Here is a 7010-nt window from a genome sequence, read left to right as displayed (position 1 = left end):
TCTATAGAAGCAGAAGACCATGATTGTTCTAGAATGGGTAATGGCTGAAGAAGTCCAAAAGGTCGATGACGAGGAGTTTTTGATCTTGAGCAAACATCACATGATTGTACAAAATCTTTGACTGCCTTTCACATTTGAGGCCACCAAAAATCCCTAGATATCAGCTCCAAAGTCTTATTATATCCAAAATATCTTGCTGCTGAAACGTTAGAGCATGCTCCAACGTACTTGACAACGGTTTAATATGCGTGCTGACATAAAATACTCGAGGTTCTTGTGATCCATATACACGGTGATTGGACTGAAAGCGCCTTCTAGATAATGACGCCATTCTTAAAAAGAATCAACGATTGCAAGAAGTTCTTTGTCATGGATCTCATAATTGATTTCTATTGTTGAGAATTTTCTTGATTGAAAGGTTATTGGATGAAGTTTGTCATGTGTTCCCATTTGTGATAAAATTACACCCAGAGCAAAGTCTGATGCATCTGTTTCCATAAAGAATGCTTTGGAAAAATCAACACGATACAAGATTGGTGTAGAAACAAACGTTGTCTTTAAAGATTCAAAAGCGACTTCCGCTTCTTGATTCCATTGGAGTTTGTCTTTACAAGTCAAATGTGTAAGTCGAGCTGCAACTCGAGAGAAGTCCTTGATGAAGATTCGATAGTAGTTCGCAAATCCCAAAAAACATTGGACATCTCTTACCATTTTTGGGATCTTCTAATCTATAATAGTTTGAACTTTCTTAAGATCCATCATAAGTCCATCATTTGAAATGATGTAACCTAAGAAATTGACTTGAGTAGTGTGGAATTCACACTTTTTTATCTTGGCATAGAGTCTTGCATCTCTTAATTTTTGTAACACACGACGAACATGAAGTTCATGTTCTTTTGGATTCTTAGAATAGATCAAGATGTCATCTAGATAACAAACCACAAAATCATCCAAAAACTCTCAAAAAACATCATTCATTAGATGTTGAAAAGCTGTTGGTGCATTTATAAGTCCAAAAGGCATGACGTTGTATTCAAAATGTCCATACCTAGTTCAAAACGTAGTCTTCCATTCATCTCCTTCTTTGATGCATACTAGATTGTATGCTCTCCGGAGATCTATTTTTGTATAGATCTTAGCTTGATTCAGTTGATCAAGAAGTCTAGATATTAAAGGTAGTGGATACCTATTCTTGATAGTAATCTTGTTGAGTCCTCGATAATCAACACACATCCGCAATGATCCATCTTTTTTCTTCATAAATAGAATTGGAGCTGCCGGAGATTTAGAATGGCATATGAAATTCTTGGCTAGATTTTCTTCAATATACTCCTTGAGTTCAGTCAATTCATTTTGTGATAAACTATAGATTGGTCCGAATGGCAGTTATGCTCCTTCTTGAAGGTCAATTGAGCAATCATAGGAACGATGTTCCGGGAGTGTATCCGCATTCTTTTTTTCAAATACATCTTGAAATTCTTGATATTGGCTTGGAATGCCACTTGAAGTCTTTCCACCAGTAGAAACAGGTGTCAAGGACAAGAACTCGATGAAAGCTAAAGAGTAAGTGAGACTTTTCTCAAAAAGAAATAGGACAAAATAGAAATATGTATATTAAGAAAGAAACTGGAATGGCTATTGCCAAAATACAAGAAAACTAGAGACCCTTGAAACTTAGACTAGAAGCAAGAAAGGAGTTGACAAGAGTGAAGAGGGCTTCACTCTTGCCTCTATATATACTATCTAACTAGAAGCCACGTGGCGATGTTCTATAAGACCTCCAATATATGTTGACTTTCTAGGCCACATGCCTTTGCTTGCAAGGCAAGTTTTCTATGGATGGACCACGTAGTTAGCTTGTTCTTTAAGCTTCCAACATGTGTGGCACATGGCTAACTTGTTGACCAAGTTTCTAACCTAAAAGTCAACTATAGACTCCTATAAAGTCAAAGCAGCGTCTATGAAGCTTCTAAGAAGCTTCTCTAGAAGATATTACACAATTAACCTACTTTTATCTACTTTTACATACTTTTATCTATTCATATAGGTAATTATATGTATGTCCGTGACATTACCCCCCCTTCTAGGGACGAGTTCCACGAGGAGCGGTGATTATATATTGAGAAAATCTAATATGCGGCGAATTGTATTTGCTACATACTCTGATCTTTGTTCTCTTCGAAGATAGTTGATGGGTCCTCTTAGCCATCGATAGTGTCCCATTCCAGGGCGAGAAGACCACCCTGTTATTTGATCACTGTTGAGGCCTTCATAACTTCCTTCAAATAATACATTTGAAACACCATCAGGAGTCGTTTCTATCTCCAATAATATCACCAAACATCGAGAATCTCTTCCAAGGTCGTGATACCAAACGCGTTGTATCTCACCATCTATTCGAGGAAGAACATGTCGTTCTTGAGGATCTTCATCTCGGTTGCGTCGTCTTGAAGGTTGTGACAATCGTAATGTCTCATCCGGTAAGTCAACAAACGAAGGTTCTTGAGTTGAATCCGCTGGTTGTTGGCTCTCCATCTAATTAGCGTCACAAATGCAAAGAAGTTACAAACAAGGATAGGAATTTGAATGTTATCTTGCCTCAATCTTGTCTCTTTTATAAGAGAGGTTTTCATCTTGGTTTTGATGGATGTCGTTGATGAAAAACTTTGACTTTAGCTGATGCATTTGCTAGATTCCTGGATGGCTCCCATGTGCGCTCACTAATATCATATCCGCGCCAATGAACAAGATATTCTAGCTTATTTCGGCACCGCCTTGAGTCTAATATCTCTTCCACCTCAAATTCTTCATTATTATCTACTTCTATAGGAGGCGGTGGCATTTGTCTTCTTCCTTGTATATCCACTGTCTTATATGGTTCAAGAAGAGACACGTGGAATACAGGATGGATCTTCATTGACTCCGGTAGATGTAACCGATATGCAACTGGGTTGATCTGTTCAGAAACAGAAAAGGGGCCAAGCCTACGATAGTCCAATTTGTCACAAGGTCGAGTGGTCTTGATATTGCGACGAAGTAGCCATACCTTATCACCCACGTTGAGTTGTGGTTGCTCTTTACGATATACATCTGCATTTATCTTTTGTCGTTCTTGAGCTTTCTTCAACTGCGCCTTCATTATTGCATGTAACTCTGACAACCGATTTGCCATATCTTGTGCTGCAGGATTATCAACTTTTGAAAAATCAAAAGTATCAAGTCGTGGATGATAGCCATAATTGGCAAAGAAAGGTGTTTGTTGCGTGGAGGAATGTACCGTATTATTATAAGCAAACTCTGCCAATGGCAGAAGGTTTGTCCAATCATCTTGTTGGTAGTTGATGGTACACCTTAAATACTGTTCCAAGACTTGGTTTACGCGCTCTGTTTGTCCATCAGTTTGAGGATGGAAAGCTGAAGATAGCTTTATGTCCACTTTTAAAATCTTGAAAAGAGTCCTCCAGAATCTCGACACAAATTGAGTTCCCCTATCCGATATGATATCTTTAGGTAATCCATGATAGCGATAGATATTATCAATGAAAAGCTTAGCTGTTTCTTCACCTGTGATAGATTTTGTACATGGCATAAAATGTGCCATCTTGGTGAAACGATCTACTATCACAAATATAGAATCATAAGATCTTGAGTTTGGAAGATCTGTGATGAAATCCATAGAAACAGAAGACCATGGTTGTTCTGGTATAGGTAATGGCTGAAGAAGTCCGTAAGGTCGATGTCGAGGAATTTTTGATCTTGAACAAATATCACATGATTGTACAAAGTCTTTGACTGACTTCCACATTTGTGGCCACCAAAAATCTCTTGATATGAGTTCCAGAGTCTTATTATATCCAAAGTGCCCTGCTGCTGGAAAGTCATGACGTGCTTGAAGAACACGCAAACGTGCTTTTCCTTCTGGAACATATAGGCGTCCTTCAAAATATAATAGATTATTCTTGAACTCGAACTTAGAAGAATCATGAGACTTGGAAGAATTATTCTCGATATCATGAACAAGAGGGTCTGAGGACATACTGGACTGGATTTGCTTGAGAAAAGTTGAATCAACAGTCAATGTTGATTTCACTGCTCGGAGATGAAATTGCTCCGGTTTCAAGAGGACCGTTCTTTGTTGCTCAAAAGCTGCATCTCCTTCTTTTGGTGCAAAATAAGAACGTCTAGACAGGGCATCGGACAAACCTTGTTGTTTTCCTGGCCGATAAGTGATAATGAAGTCGAATCTTGACAAAGACATACTCCAACGAGCTTGACGACGATTCAACACGCGTGCTGACATGAAATACTCGAGGTTCTTGTGATCTGTATACACAGTGACTGGACTAGAAGCGCCTTCTAGATAATGACGCCATTCTTGAAAGGAATCCACGATCGCAAGAAGTTCTTTATCGTGGATCTCATAATTGATCTCGGCTGCTGAGAATTTTCTTGAATGAAAAGCTATCGGATGAAGTTTGTCATCTGTTCCCATTTGTGATAAAACTGCACCCAAGGCAAAATCCGATGCGTCTGTTTCCATAAAAAATACCTTGGAAAAGTCAACACGATATAAGACTGGTGCAGAGACAAACGATGTCTTCAAGGCTTCAAATGCTGCTTCCGCTTCTTGATTCCATTGAAATTTATCTTTACTAGTCAAGCGTGTAAGTGGAGCTGCAACTCGTGAGAAGTCTTTGATGAAGATCCGATAGTAATTGGCAAATCCCAAGAAACATTGGACATCTCTTACAGTCTTTGGAATCTTCCAATCCATGATTGTTTGGACTTTCTTAGAATCCATCATGAGACCATCATTTGAAATGATGTATCCTAAAAAGTCAACTTGAGTAGTGTGAAATACACACTTTTCCATCTTGGCGTACAATCCTGCATCTCTAAGTTTTTGTAATACTTGACGAACATGTATTTCATGTTCTTCAACGTTCTTGGAATAGATCAGGATATCGTCTAGATAGCAGACGACAAAATTGTCTAAGAATTCACGAAATACATCATTCATGAGATGTTGAAAAGCAGCTGGTGCATTCGTGAGTCCAAAAGGCATGACATTGTATTCAAAGTGTCCGTACCTGGTTCGAAACGCAGTCTTCCATTCATCTCCTTCTTTGATCCGTACTAGATTATATGCTCCTCTTAGATCTATTTTTGTATAGATCTTAGCTTGATTTAACTGGTCAAGGAGTCCTGATATCAAAGGTAATGGATACCTGTTCTTGATTGTGATCTTGTTGAGTCCTCGATAGTCAACACACATTCGTAAAGATCCATCTTTTTTCTTTACGAATAAAATTGGAGCTCCTGCTGGAGATTTTGAATGACGTATGAAATTCTTCGCTAAATTCTCGTCAATATATGTCTTGAGTTCAGCCAACTCATCTTGCGATAAACTGTAAATTGGTCCAAATGGTGGCTGAGTTCCTTCCTTGAGATCGATTGAACAATCGTATGGGCGATGCTCAGGAAGAATATCTGCATTCTTTTTCTCAAAAACGTCTTGATAATCCTGATATTGACTTGGAATGCCACTTGAAGTCTTTACGCTTTCAGAAATAGGTGCAGCATAAATAGCAAAAGTTGATCCTTCTTTTGCTGCGTGTATAAATGCTTTTGCACCTATAAGTGCGGGTTTTTCTATACTAGACTCATGGTTTTTTACTTGATTAATAGAACTGTTACTAATGCTCCGAGGAAAATCAAGTTTACGAGAAATCCAATCTATTCGAGGATTATACTTTTCTAACCATGATAAGCCTAAAATTACTGGATTAGAGGGAGATCTAATTATATTAAAAATTACGCAACTACTATGACCATTTATTACTACATCTACAGGAAGTGTTTCGTGAGTTACATCTCCAGAAGACAACGGACGACCATCTATAACTTCTACGTGTACAGGTTTAGTTTTTTGTATTAATGATATTCTATGACATCTAGCAAATTCTTCATCTAAAAAACAAGCTGAGGCTCCTGAATCTATCAAGGCAGAGGCTTTGTAATTATTAGGTCCTAAACGCACATCTATTATAAAACAAGGAGATGGTTCTGAGGAGAGGATAGGACCTTCATTAGAAGTTGTACAAGATTCCAGCCGCACGGTCCCTATTGTAGCTGGACGTACTCGTTTTCCGACATACTGTCTTCTTTCACAGTCGTACTCCTCATTTTGTAGTTACGTCGCTTCTTTGGACAATGTTGAGCAGTGTGCTTAGGTTCTCCACAATATAAGCACAATCCTCCTTGTCGACGACGAGACTTTTCTTGCTCAGTAAGAGGTTTGAAACGTACCGCATCAATTTGCATATCCTCTACTTCCGAAGGTATGTGTTGAGGAGACGTCGGTGTTGCCATTGAATTGTAGTAACGTTGAGGCCCACTTGTACGACTCTCGGATCGAAATTCAAAAAGTCGATTGTCGCACTTCACAGCAAAGTCAATTGCTTGACTCAATGTTTGAGGATCAGGTAAATTAAGCATCAATTTCTTTACCTCATATTGTAATCCGTAGAGAAATTGACTCACAAGTGCGGCATCATCCCACTTGATATCAGTTGCAAGTTGTCGAAATTGCGAAGCATATAATGTTACTGATCGATTGCCTTGTCGCAAAATACGGATCTTGTTGGTTGCAACACGAATTGCATCATGTTCTCCAAACATGGATCGAAACTCCGCCAAAAAAGCCTCCAGATTATCCAATATTGGATCTCGTCGTTCAAGAAAAGATGAAAACCATGACAATGCTGAACCTGAAAGGAGTGTACCAATGAATCTAACTTGTGACCCTGGAGTTGGATAGCTCTGGGGTTGAAGTTCAATTACTAGTTGGACCTGATTGATGAATCCTCGAAACTTGGATCTGGTACCATCAAACTTCTCGGGCAAGGCAACTCTCGGTTCTCTAACACTCGAAGGGTGTTCCATTCTGGGAGAAGGGACATGGTTTGGTGTAGATGTTGAAGCAGCCCCAATCATCTCTATATCTTCAC

The 7010-nt window shown here is 38.9% G+C and overlaps 1 long non-coding RNA gene across 1 annotated transcript; it reads right to left on the bottom strand.

Annotated features, from left to right (window-relative positions):
- Positions 1-1590: 1590 nt before the first annotated feature.
- On the bottom strand, positions 1591-6183 carry LOC141045292 (uncharacterized). Its single transcript, XR_012217335.2, has 2 exons — positions 3047-6183; positions 1591-2535 (listed from the first exon to the last, which is right to left on the bottom strand). It is a non-coding gene; the product is annotated as an uncharacterized LOC141045292 (long non-coding RNA).
- Positions 6184-7010: the final 827 nt, after the last annotated feature.

Source organism: Physcomitrium patens, chromosome 4 (genome assembly GCF_059467195.1).
Source record: "Physcomitrium patens ecotype Gransden chromosome 4, ASM5946719v1, whole genome shotgun sequence".
NCBI lineage: Eukaryota > Viridiplantae > Streptophyta > Bryopsida > Funariales > Funariaceae > Physcomitrium > Physcomitrium patens.
The sequence above is the reverse complement of the archived record's forward strand: the minus strand, read 5'-3'. Positions and strand labels throughout refer to the sequence as shown.